Consider the following 13,780-nt stretch of genomic DNA (forward strand, 5'->3'; position numbering starts at 1 on the left):
TGGGCAAATATTGCGCCTCGTGCAAACTGCATGACAAGCTGATTCATAATCGAACCGCGGTGGAGAACCGCGAGCGAATTGAGAGAAAAAAAAGCAAAAAAAAAAAATGTCGGAGAAAAAAGATAGGATTCCACTGTTGGCAGTGTTTGCTAATGGAATTTCCGTTCTGAATAAATTTCGTGTAACGAACGAGTCGGAATAGGAACGATACAGTTTGACGGGCTAACAGCGCCACCATTTCGTCTGCGCGCAACGCATTAAAAAATATTCTCTCTGTTCTGGTTGCCCCGTTAAAATAAAGAGCAATATTTCATATAACGGTGGTTTTCTTCTTTTTTTTTTTTTTTTTCAACGTTCTCGTACATTTTACCCCGTAATTTTTTTTCGAACGTGTAGCTTTAATGGATTTTTTTCCAAGGACATCCGGTATTAAATGAATGTCGTTAATGTCTTCCTGCTGCTGGCTTTCCGTGACATGAACTTGCGGAAACGCTTAATATCGTGTGTTACACGCCATGCTTTACAGATTTGATAAATTGGTAGGTAGCGGAGATGTTACGTTCGTTCTTTCGATGGATGAAATTGAACGTTTTTTGGAATGGACGAATGAAAGGAAAGAGCCTAATGGAGACAGGAAGACAAAAAGAAATGCAATTTGCTACACGTGTTTATTACAGGTATTTAATGTGTACTGTTATTAGGTTGTAACACACACTGGTTATAAAAAGTATTTGCAGATACGTTCATCAATAATAAAAAAATGTTTAATCTACATTTCATTGTCGCGATGTCAAATTTTTATATTCACGTTAAAGTAATACTAATAAATGAAACTTAATTAATTAGTACGTAAATGTTGCAGTAAATATAGCAATATTTTTTCTAGCCACTGTAATACCTGCTTTAAGTTATGTTTGTATTTTATTTATTCTATTACGCTTATTACGCTTATTATTATATTATTATATTATACTTCTTGTATTTACCAATGGAAATTTATTTTAGTATTCTTGTTACCAAAGATTTTGATACTAAATATTTTTCATTATTGTACTTATTGTTATTATTATATAGTTTTTATGATCTCAGAACATGAAGTTCATTTTGTAAGATAATAATAAATCAATAAATATAAAAATATTCTACTATTATGTATTTTATAAAGACCAGTCATTTTGGGGTTAGGTTGGGATAGCTACGTCTCAAATGCCGGTAGTTTTAGTGTTAATGTCTAAAAAAAACTCTGCAAGAAATTCTCAAGCAAGAAGGACCTTGTATGACCTTACACGTCTAATACAAAACTTTCATATTCTACTGGCACTACTCGCCACGATAACCATAGTTATAACTAAATCAAGGGGAATTTTCAATAATAAAAGAGCCGCAGGTTGTTCGATCTTTTTAAACATTTCAGCCTTTCTATTCTAAAAGAACAAAAGATTCTAAATGGACCATTTCATTTTCTTTGGCGCGCGTATGTATGTGTTGGGAAGGGGTGGAAATCCATCGGGAGAACGTGGCATTTGTTAATGCCGCTAGTCGGTGAAAAGTTGGAAAACGCGAGTTCGTTCTCTCTCGTAATTTATTTATCGGTCGCGTCTGCATCGTGCAAGCTGAAAGCGCTATTCATCGAAGGCCTTGGGGAATTTTTAATGAAAGCGGTGGCGGAGTCGTATGACGAGGCACGAGCCCGCGCAAGACGCGCTCCCAAGACATGATTGCATAATTATTGAAATACGGGTCATTCGATTCGCGCCTCTATCGCAATCTGGCGAAAATAAACGAAAAATGTGAATACCGGTGGTGATTTTTCTGAAAACAACAGAGACGTGTTGGAATTTCACTGAAATTTTGAATCCTCTTCAGTATCTTTATACGCTTTTATCTATTTATCGTGGACAGTATGTACTTACATGGATACGGTTGTGACAGCACTCGGCAACAATGTAGATCGCCAAAGCGAAGTGCCTAATGAGCCATCAATACCCCAACGGTCCTTTCGCCGAATGTTCGAGAAGGAGGCGTGCGTGGCAACGCCTAACAAACGCGTGGATGGTGGGGATATTGAGGGGTGACAAACAGAAAAGAATCAAATCCGATCGACAGTTAAGTTTGAACCAGGGAGCGATAAAGTTGAGATGTAACCGGCTAGCGAGATTGACTAACGAAAACGAGAGCGATACGCGACGCGATCAAAAGAAGACACTCGTTAATAAATATATTGTTGACCTAAACACAGAGTGATTATTTAACGCACTACACCCAATATCACCTCACGGTATTATCTGTTTTGTCTTTAACTGTGGTTTAAATAAAATACTACCCTTTTTCCAGATGATAAGACATTTCTAATTTCGCGTGTGTAAATGTAGTGTTTATCAATTATGGGACGTTGATATATATTGGTTGGCAACTAAGTGATTGCATATTTTAAATAAGAAGGAAAATTCAAAATTTTTGCTTAAAACCATAACTTTATTCAATTAGGTATTGTCCGTTTTTGTCGATCATCTTTTGCCATCTTTCAGGCAGTGTCACAATTCCATGTTCATAAAACTTCTGATTTTTGCCAGCAAACCACTGAATTAAATGTGATTTTACATCATCAGCGTCATTAAAAATTTTACCATTTAAGGAGTTCTGCGTGGAACGAAATAAATGGTAATCTGAAGGCACAAGGTCAGGTCTATATGGTGGACGTGACAACACATCCCAACCTAGTTCCAATAATTTTTGGCGAGTGAACAAAGATATGCGGGGCTTTGCATTATCATGCTGGAAAACACTCTTACGATTTGCCAATTCTGGCCGCTTTTCTTGAACTGCATCGCTCAGTTTGGCGAGTCGTTGAACGTACACGTTTGAATTAATAGTTTGGTTTCTTGGTAAAAGTTCAAAATACAGAATTCCTTTATAATCCCACCAAACTGACAGCATAATCTTTTTTTGGCGAATCTCAGCTTTTGGTGTCGTCTGGGCTGATTCATCTTGCATCACCCACGATCTTTTCCGATTAACGTTGTTATAAACTGTCCACTTTCGGTCGCCAGTAATCAGTCGTTTCAGGAATGGATCAATTTCGTTGCGTTTCAGAAGCGAATCGCAGATGCTAATGCGTTGCGTCAAATAAATTTCCTTAAGCTGATGAGGGAGCCATAAATCGAGTTTCTTGACATAGCCAAGCTGTTTTAATTTTTTTAATGCATGTACGCGATACATTGAGCTTCTCTGCAATCTCACGCGTTGTGCTATGACGATCTGAAGCGATAATGACCTTGATATGGGTCTCGTCAACTTCCACTGGACGGTCAGACCGTTCAGCATTTTGCAATGAAAGATCAACAGAACGAAATTTGGCAAACCAATTTTGACACTGCCTTTCTTTTAAGGCTGCATTGTTGTGTGCTTGCGATGTGTTTTTATCTTTTTGGAAATAATACAATAAAATATGTCTGAAATGCGCGTCTTGTTCTGCCAATTTTAAATTGGGATAAAAACGAAACTAAATAACTAATCGATACAATTTTTTTACTAAATTAAAGATGGAAGTCCAAGCAACAAGAAAACAATATAGGTTAGGTGCTTTGAACACGTTGACAAAACAAAAGAATGTGGTAAAACCACCCACTGACAAAATCCTCAATCATTTAATTGCCAACCCAATAATAGAATAATAGAATGTAAGTTAAATATTGTCGTAAGATAGCCCAATCAAAAGCAGAAGATAACAAGTCAAGAATAAAACCTACAGCCAATTGTTGAAAAATTTCAACTAGAGAAATTATATTATTTTGCATTGAAACGCCCTTCGAAATTTAATGAAAAGATTTTATTTTAAACAAGTCAATATCGAACTATCGCCACTGATCATTGTGATATGTCAAGTTGTACAATGCGACTATTGAAAAAGAAAATATTTAAAAGAGATGAAGGAAGGAAGAAAAATGTTGAAATAACGACAGAAGGCCGAGGAAGTCTTTGAGAGAAGCATCGAAACGTCTGTATAGAAATACGTTGACGGCGAAGGCAAGCGAGCAGGATGAAAGAAGCGCAGCTTGCGAGAAGAAAAGTCGCGTAGTGTAGTCCGAAGAGGTTCGGAAAACGCCTGTTCATCTATCCTCTAGTGGTCGGTGGCCGCAAAAGGTTTCTTTTATCAGTAGGCACGAGCGGCAGTCGTGACATCAGGGGCACAAGGTGGAAAAGCATAGAACCGAGAGTGAGACGGAGGAAAAAGGAGCAGGCCAACTAAAGAGCCCGTGTTATCAAGTTTTAACGAGGTGTCCAGTGTTCGGATCTTACGAATACGGGCTACATCGCAGACACAAAGAGGACCCGTGCACCTCGCTGAAAGCTCATTTTTCCGTGCCACTGAGGAAAATTGGTAAAGAGAAGGCGCAGGAGGAAAGCGTAGGTCCCAAGAAATGAGCGTGTAAATCAATGGGACAGTTCAGTTACCGACTAAATAGGCTAATGAGTAAGCAAATAAACGAGAAAGCCAATATGAAAGTACGTCGAGGGACGCGTAAATCGCAGCTGGGAAATTAAATGAATAAATCAACGAATGATTTAAGGTAGTCTTGGCATGTTCGAAGCTTGTAATATCGAGACAGAGTTAGTACAGTTGGCTAGTGAACTGATACGCGAGTAGACGAATTAATAAATTGATTAATGTTGAACATGTTGAGACACAAATTTATTTGGCTTAGAAAAAGGTGGCTACATATTTTATTCTTCCGGCAAAAACGACATACACGCGAGTGAGTGATTAAACAATAAATTCAAACATTGATTGAAAGATACATAATAATCGTTATGTCTTTTACAATTATGCTCCAGCTAAACGCAAACTATATATAACTAAATGTATCATTGGTTTACAGTAAAATATTAATATTAAATAATTTAATAATATATGTACCGTTCAAATACTTTTGTCAGTTATTTACATACGTGTTTCTAATAAATGTATCAACTCCTACCTACGTTGCTAAATCCTTTTCAAATTTTACTGACATAACCTCAAAACTTCCATCTGCTTGTCTAAGCAAATTACTGTAATGTACATGATTTCGGCCATTCAAGTTTACATATGTAACCGTTCGAATACTTTTGTCAGTTACTTACAATACGTGTTTCTAATAAATGTATCAACTCCTACCTACGTTGCTGAATCCTTTTCAAATTTTACTGACATAACCTCAAAACTTCCATCTTCCTACTGACATCTGCTTGTCTAAGCAAATTACTGTAATGTACATCATTTCGGCCATTCAAGTTTACATATGTAACCGTTCGAATACTTTTGTCAGTTACTTACAATACGTGTTTCTAATAAATGTATCAACTCTTACCTACGTTGCTAAATCCTTTTCAAATTTTACTGACATAACCTCAAAACTTCCATCTGCTTGTCTAAGCAAATTACTGTAATGTACATGATTTCGGCCATTCAAGTTTACATATGTAACCGTTCGAATACTTTTGTCAGTTACTTACAATACGTGTTTCTAATAAATGTATCAACTCCTACCTACGTTGCTGAATCCTTTTCAAATCTTACTGACATAACCTCAAAACTTCCATCTGCTTGTCTAAGCAAATTACTGTAATGTACATGATTTCGGCCATTCAAGTTTACATATGTAACCGTTCGAATACTTTTGTTAGTTACTTACAATACGTGTTTCTAATAAATGTATCAACTACTACCTACGTTGTTAAATCCTTTTCAAATTTTACTGACATAACCTCAAAACTTCCATCTGCTTGTCTAAGCAAATTACTGTAATGTACATGATTTCGGCCATTCAAGTTTGCATATGTAACCGTTCGAATACTTTCGTGAGCCAATGTATGTGCCAATACCTCTAGAGAAATTCAATTAATGAATTGAGTAAGTGAACGACTTAATAAATGCATGGGTGTTATACTCAATCGATGAATTCTGTCAGCAAATTAATAAATTAAGGAACAAGTTGTCGATACTCGGTTATATCGACGAATTAATCTCTGTGAAACGTATCAAGGAATAACAGAGCAATATTTATAAGCGAGAGGAGAAACAGGTGTAAGAGAAACGCGAAGGAGGGAAAAATAACGCCGTTGAAACACCACCATCCATTCTCACTGCTGTTCGACAAATGAAAAGGAAGGAAACTGTTGCGGTCGATCGAGAGCGGAACGGTTCGCTTCGATTGGCATCGTTGTTGCAGTAACAAAATAATTGCGGGATTCCGTGAGAGGATGCCGCGCCTTTCGCCTTCTCCAAAACACTTCTGTAAAATCGCAGCACTGCTCGTTCCACTTACGACTGTTGAGTACCGCAGCGCGATTCTGATAAAAACGGATGGAACGATGAAACGAGACGCCATGTTTAACTATCGGTTGCACCTGAAGGATTCAATCTTTTACACTTCTTTCCTCTTTTTCTATTTCCTATTCTTTCTTTTTCTTTTTTGCACTGTTCCTGCTTCTCTCGGAATTTTCTTCGAATAATTTCCTTCCACTGTCGGACTAATTAGCGTAACGAACGGCCAGATAATCCACGCTTTATGTGTATTGCGATAATTATAGATCGTAAATTTTGATCTGCACGCCGGATGTCTCGGTAAACAGGTTTGTAAATAACAGTGATAAATAATATCTTTAAAAACCGCGATTCTACGGTTGGAAATGAATGCGAGCGAATAACGTAAATCTTCGTTGTCCTGAATTTAAATTTGTATAAGCTTTTGTTAGCTGCGAGCGCTACGCTTAATAAAGTCGTCTGATGGTCGATAAAAGAATCTTAATGGCCAGATGATGAAGGAATTAAAAGGAATGAATTTCAGTAATTGGAATAATGATATGTAATATGTAGCTGTATAAATGTATTCTATATGTATGAGATTATAGTTAAAATAACGCAATGAATACAAATGGTTATGTGCAATTCACTTCTTTGCTTGAATAAAAGTCAACGTTAATTACACCAGCAAAATCTGAAGTTTGTTAAAATAACGGTTTTAATGTAAAGCAGAATTACAGCACATCGGGTGTCTAAAATGGAAAATAAAAAATTGAAAATACACGTAACATTAGATACGAAGGTAAATGTTAACTAAGATAAATTAACGTATCGAGTAAATCAATATCATTCGTTTCACACAAAACGTTGTCAATTTATCGCCTAATTTACCAAATGTCTAGCTGGGCAAATCGTAACGTACAAATTTGAGGTGGAAATAGATGTAAGTGCCCCAAGACATACTCTTGATGTTCAACAATAAAGTTTATCAAACAATTAACAGTCAACGATCAATAATTAACAATCACGCTTCTCAAATATGTTTGCTTCTCTGTTGCGCTAGACCCTTCGCACTTCGTTGTTCGAAACGGAATAAATCTTTTCTTTCTTTTGTCGCCCCTCAATATCCCCACTATCCACGCGTTTGCCACCGTTGCCACGCATGTCTTCCTCTCGAACATTCGACGAAAGGACCGTTGGGATATTGATGGCTCATTAGGCACCTCGCTTCGGCGATATACATTGTTGCCAAGTACCCCCAGAAATTAAATAATAAAAAAAAATTTCTCGTCTATCAAATTATTGCCTTCTTCAATTCTCTGTTTCATATTAACACTAGAACTTCATATTATATTTTCTTTCCGCAATAATGTAATGACTTTTGCAACGATCACTAAAAGAATAATATAATGCATTTTATTTTGTTTCTTATGTATTCGAACTGAAAATAATTTTGTATCAAGGCTACTCATACCAATAACAATCAAAATGACTGGTACTTGTCAAAGTGTAAAAGGGTCCTGCAATTTGTTTATCGAACCCCAATTAACCAGTTTCCTCGTTTTGTACAACTTGCCACACGTTTTTAAAATTTTTACTGCGTATCATTCGATATGACGATATCAGTTATGAGGAAAATTGCGGATCGATTGCAAGATCGCTAGATGCTAACGCTAAAAATACCACACGAGTCAAAACGACTGGTTCTACAATTTTATAAATGTGTCAACCCTCGTTTAGGGATTATGGTCCCAGATGGATTAATATACCAAAGATGTACTACATATATTGAGATATGTATAATTTTGTGTGCTAGACTAGATTGGCCGCGTAGTAATGACACACGTATGCGAATATGAGTGTGTGGAAGAATGTGTGTGCGCGGCGTCTCGAAAAACAGATGAATGCAACTGTCCCGTTGGCAGTGTGGTACGGAAGATGGCGACTGAAAGAAAGTGCCGAGACGCGTGCAAATGTATATCGACGAAAATCCTGGAAATCGTTTGTTAAATAAATCTATAACTATTTTAATTTGAATTCTAAGTGTAACCTTAGTGTTCCTTTACATTTATTTCGGTAATTAAAGTTCACAATCCTCAACAACATAACATGGAATTCCTTCTGTAAGAAAGTAATAAATCAATAAATATAGAAATGTTCTATTATTACGTATTTTTTAAAGACCAGTTATTTTCACTGGTTTTGGTAGAAATAGCTTCGTGTTAAGTATCGATAATTTTAATGTTAAAATATGTCCTTCTTACTACACGATCAAACAACATAAAAATCCATGGTAATGTCATTATCCTATTTCTAGCGTGTAGTCTTCAAGTCCACTGTACAAGACACCAGCGTATTTGCGAACAATATGCAAATGCCAAACAGACGAACCGTTGGTGAAATGTTGGCGAACAGCAATGAGGACGCACTTCAACGTAGCTATCACCGAGTCAGACGACTGACTATACAAATCGTTATCCAGCGACAGTCAACGCCACATCTACATAATAACGTTTGCACTCCCATTTGAGAGTAATTCGTCAAATAGCCACGTGTATTTACGAAGCGATTAAAAAGCATTGCGCGCGATCGTTTCGACGAAATTAATAGTAATAATTGGCGGATGTAAAACCAGCGACACGAAGTAGACGCGGATGAATAAAAGATGAAATTTAAAGTGAATGAACAGGCACGGCCAAGTTTTCGGTTGGAAAATCTAGCCAGCAAGGATTTCACTCCTCCTCCTCTCTCTCTCTCTCTCTCTCTCTTGCTCTCTCTCTCTCTCTTGCTCTCTATTTATTAGGGCACGGTTCAACGATATCTTCGAGTGGCCATAAATCTCGAGTAGTTGCCCGTTAACGAGATAATGAAGAAAATGAGAGGAATTTTCAGCGAACGAGAAACGATATACCGCGGAGCTTGTTTGCATTTTTCGTGGAAAACCATCTATTAAGAGAGAGGAAAAAGAAATATGAAAAACCGCGATAGGCATCGGAACGCAATTATCGCTGCTATCGATGCGCGCAGTGGAATTTTCTACAGAATTTAGTCGACGATACTTCTTCAAGGATTTTATGAAATAAATCTTTTTACAAAATGCAACATTAACCCTTTGCACTGGGAATTTTATTTCAATTTCGTTAGCAGCAGCTGCCAACGGTTTTAAGTGTTTTATTTGAAATTTACTTTAACTAAAAAATAAGACAATTTAAATAAATAAAGGAAGAAAGAAATTCACTTAAATACCAGTTTTTTTCACACTATTGTTGTATTTTGTAATTTTTAAGTGTATGATATAACTTGAAACAATTTCCAGAACGCAGTCCTGCTTTTCTTTTGCACATTTCACAAAAAAAGGTGAGACTCGACAAAGGAGTGCAAAGGGTTAAATGTTGTTAAAATTTCGAACAACATTAACCGAGCAATGGCTCGTCATAATATTATTAAACATCAATTTTACAGTTTTATGAAACTTGCTATTTTCTCCATGCAAAGTTTACATAATAACAAAGAAATATAGCCATCTCTTTAAAATTTCCTGTCATAGCCATAAAATAAAAAAAAAGTAGAATTAGATACCATAAGATAATTATAAGAAAATTTGCAAATGAACGTTGCGTTAATGCTGGTGTTAATTAATGGGTGAACCAATCAGTTTTTCGCTAATTTGTTTCGCACGAACATGGTTCCACGAGCAATTGGGTTGGCAACTAAGTGATTGCGGATTTTGTCATTAGGTGGCAATACGTGGCTTGTCTACTACTCATACACCAAATAATATAATATATGAAAGAATATATTAATATTGCTGGGATTAAAACGTATCGTTACAGGAAATCATAATTGTTTTTCTCACAAGCAAACAGTTTACGGAAGATCAAGGATAAAGTGAGATTTCATGATAAGAGATACGTATGAGCGAAGCGAATGCGAAACAATATGTTCCGGTTTCCACGAGAATCTTCCATCGAGTATGAACAGCCAGCTAAATTTCGCGATGGCTAACTTCAACAAACAGTATCATATATTAGTTTGCGAGACACAAAATAAGATGAAGTGCTACACCGCAAACTACGATCTTCCGAAAGACCTATCAACTACAGCTTAGGTTTACATTTACTGTGAAGAATCCAGCGACAGTTGGTAAAATCGCGAATCCTTAGAAGGACACGCGGCAAACTAGGATTTAAGAAACGAATCACATGAAACATATTGGCTTGACAACTAAGTGGTTACGGATTTTGCCATTAGATGGCATTGACAAAATCCATTTAGTTGCCAACCCAATAAGATTACAATAGCCACCAGCTTCTTTCTATTCTTTAATAATTATTTGTACTAAACTATTGCTCAAATGTTTCGCATCAGTACTCAATATTGAAATATTTTAAAGATTCCCCTCCTAAAAGATTGTAACTTAAAGACCGTTCGATTGTTTCTTCATTTGCATTTTAATGAAATTATCAAATACTTTGATAAATTTGAACACTTTACATTAATATTAGGTTGGCAACTAAGTGGTTGTGGATTTTGTCATTAGGTAATATTGACAAATCCGCAATCACTTAGTTGCCAGCCTAATATAAAGAGATCATCGATTCACAATTCCGAATTTCTTGAACTTTGCAGAAAATCTGTCGGGATAAGGAAGAGAAGAATCTCCAAGCGAATTTTCTTTCTAGAAGTATCGTAATATTTCATGATGGAACTTCTCTAATTCGAAGATAACGCGAAGATCTGGAAGTAACCCAGCGAGGGACAAAGTTCGCAGGGAAAAATATTATTATGAGATAATTCAGCGGGAAATGAAGCAGGTACTTCGAAGGAAAGCAGCCTCTACACTCTAACGTCTCACGGCTGGCATTTTCCCTTTGCGAGGCTGGACGAACGCGCCAGATTAAGCTCCGCTTGAAAATAGTTACTCGCGCCAAGCACCGTCATCCTCGCGAGGAGCAAGCTGTTTTACATTTAAATCAAACCGGCTGTCTCGAAATCAATTCGAGCCTGGGACAGTGGTGTTTTACAATTTAAATAGCCCGCCCGAGGAAATAAAATGGCCGCTTATTAAGCGGCGCGTCTACGAGTTATAGACCAAAGTCCCTTTCGATCGTCGAGATCGCGATAAGCGCTTATCGTGATTATGTTCTCGAAGAAAGTCGCTCTCTTGTCGTGTAAATTAAGTAAAAGAGTAGTTGAACTTTGTTTCAGACAATCGTACTGTTCGAGTCCCTCTTAAGAATTTGGATTTTGATTGAAGTTAGGAAATTTTTACAAGTTTTCGATCGAACATTTCCATATTGTACAGATCAATATGTGCCATTTTATCAGGAAATTTTATTGCACCAGGAAAAATTATTGTTAGGTTGTGCATGCTTACATGTTCACGCGAAATTTGAATACGTAGAACGTATAGATTGCATAAAAGTGTATAAAATATTGGGTTGGAATTTTATAGTATATATACAGGGTGGTTGGTAACTGGTGGTACAAGCGGAAAGGGGGTGATTCTACGCGAAAAAAGAAGTCGAAAGTATAGAATAAAAATTTTTCGTTTGAGGCTTTGTTTTCGAGAAAATCGACTTTGAATTTTCGCTCGGTACGCGTGCACTTTATCACGTCTCGTTATAACGGATCTCACTGTAGATCGTTGTCTCGATGGAAAAATTTAAAATAAAAAAAAAATTAAAAATAAAAATTTTTATTCTATATTTTCGACTTCTTTTTTCGCGTAGAATCACCCCTTTTCCGCTTGTACCACCAGTTACCAACCACCCTGTATATATATTAGATTATAATTATTTCTTTGTATTTATATAGATTAAATATTTATTATATTATATTTTAAAGTATAGTGTACTATAATGTATTTACTGATATTTAGATATAATCTACTATATTGAATTAATACATTTTGAGTATTTTTTTTTTATTTATATAATAATTAGATCCAAGTTAGTTGTAATATACAATTATTGTACTGTATTTTTGTGGGGTTGTACAGTACAGTATATTGTGATATAGTTTTGTATTAATTTGGAAGTACTTATATTTTACATATATATATTACAATGAAATTATACGCCACAGAAGATTCTTTGTTATTTTTGAAAATTATTTCGAGATAAATGATATAAGAAAAATATTCTTTGAGAGCTAGTCGTCCTTCCATATCACTCAAATTACATACAAAATACTATACTTTCTGTAATCAACCGAAGATATGTTGAGTTGGCAACTAAGTGATTGCGGATGTTGCCATTAGGTAATATTGACAAAATCCGCAATCACTTAGTTGCCAACTCAATATAACCGAGATGCCCTATACACAAAACATAGAAACAATTTGCGCAAAATCGAAGGAAATCCCTAGCAGCGATGAGGTGCATCTGACTAGATGACAAGCACGTTCCATCATCAAGAGCAATGATACAACTGAGCCTGTTTGCGGTAACGTTGTTGCCCAGCTACGATGAAACAAACGTTCGTACACAATAGTCACCAGATCAATGAGTTCACTTAGCAGCTGATAATTACTAATACTATGGATAACCTTTAAATCGTGACGGGCTGTTACTTCGTCGCAGATCAATCGAAAAACAAGTAACTATAGTACCTACAGATGCTATGCGCAAACCTGATGACCGAATGTTATAAAAATCGCAAAAAGAGATTCGCAATTTGCCACTTTAAATAATTAACTCTTTACCGACCGCTAGCGATCCAGCAGCATACGCACGTACTACCAGCATCTTAGGCGCAGATTCTCCCTGGCGCCGGCTCTGTTTCGGTTTATACTCTTCGATACCATTCTTTTCATTCATCATGAACGGTAAGTTTTTCAAATTGGTATAAAACTGTGGAAGCTTACAAAGCAACGCAACTGACGTAACTGAGCGAGGTATCTTAGTACCAAATAACAAATTATTGTTCAAATAATGAGAAAGATTGTCGGCGACAAAAAGCCGATTAGTACGCTATCGGTCGATAAGCGTCGGTGACAGAAACCGATTAATCGACTATCGGTCGGTAAAGTTTTAAGCAAACAATTAAGCAAATAATGAAGGTTTTTATTGCGCTTCGCAGTTAGATGCCTATAACAGCGACAATTTCCGAATTGCCAAATTTGTTCATCTATTAGGTTGGCAACTAAATGATTGCGGATCTTGTCAATAGAACCTAATGGCAAAATCCGCAATCACCTAGTTGCCAACCCGATAGATGACCAAATTTGGCAACTCGAAAATTCGAAAATATCCAAAATGAAATACGAATGTAACGAATTTGTATTTAGCTGCTGTTTATTTGATTGTATTGATGAAAATGTCTGCAGTAGAAATTATTATTTTACTGCAAGCTATACTTATTTAAAAACTTTTAATTTGCGCACCAAGGTAAATGTTTCTCTATGTTTTATTTAAGATAATAGTAAATCCTTTTAGTTAATAAGAGACAACAGATATGTGGAAAAATATTAAAGCAGCTTCTTCAGGTACA

At 36.2% G+C, this 13,780-nt stretch overlaps 1 protein-coding gene and 1 long non-coding RNA gene across 3 annotated transcripts in view; one reads left to right on the forward strand and one right to left on the reverse strand.

The window, feature by feature from the left end:
* Window positions 1–10,340, forward strand: part of LOC138189143 (uncharacterized) — a 41,445-nt gene extending 31,105 nt beyond the window's left edge. The window contains exon 3 of the long non-coding RNA XR_011175939.1: window positions 10,146–10,340. This is a non-coding gene — a long non-coding RNA (uncharacterized LOC138189143). The remainder of the gene's footprint in view (window positions 1–10,145) is intronic.
* The window catches only part of Btk29A (tyrosine-protein kinase Btk29A), a 346,914-nt gene that overhangs the window by 217,375 nt on the left and 115,759 nt on the right, over window positions 1–13,780 (reverse strand). The gene's annotated exons all lie outside the window — the stretch shown is intronic.

This window comes from Bombus flavifrons, chromosome 18 (genome assembly GCF_040668555.2).
Source record: "Bombus flavifrons isolate JBK064 chromosome 18, iyBomFlav1_principal, whole genome shotgun sequence".
Taxonomy (NCBI): Eukaryota; Metazoa; Arthropoda; class Insecta; order Hymenoptera; family Apidae; genus Bombus; species Bombus flavifrons.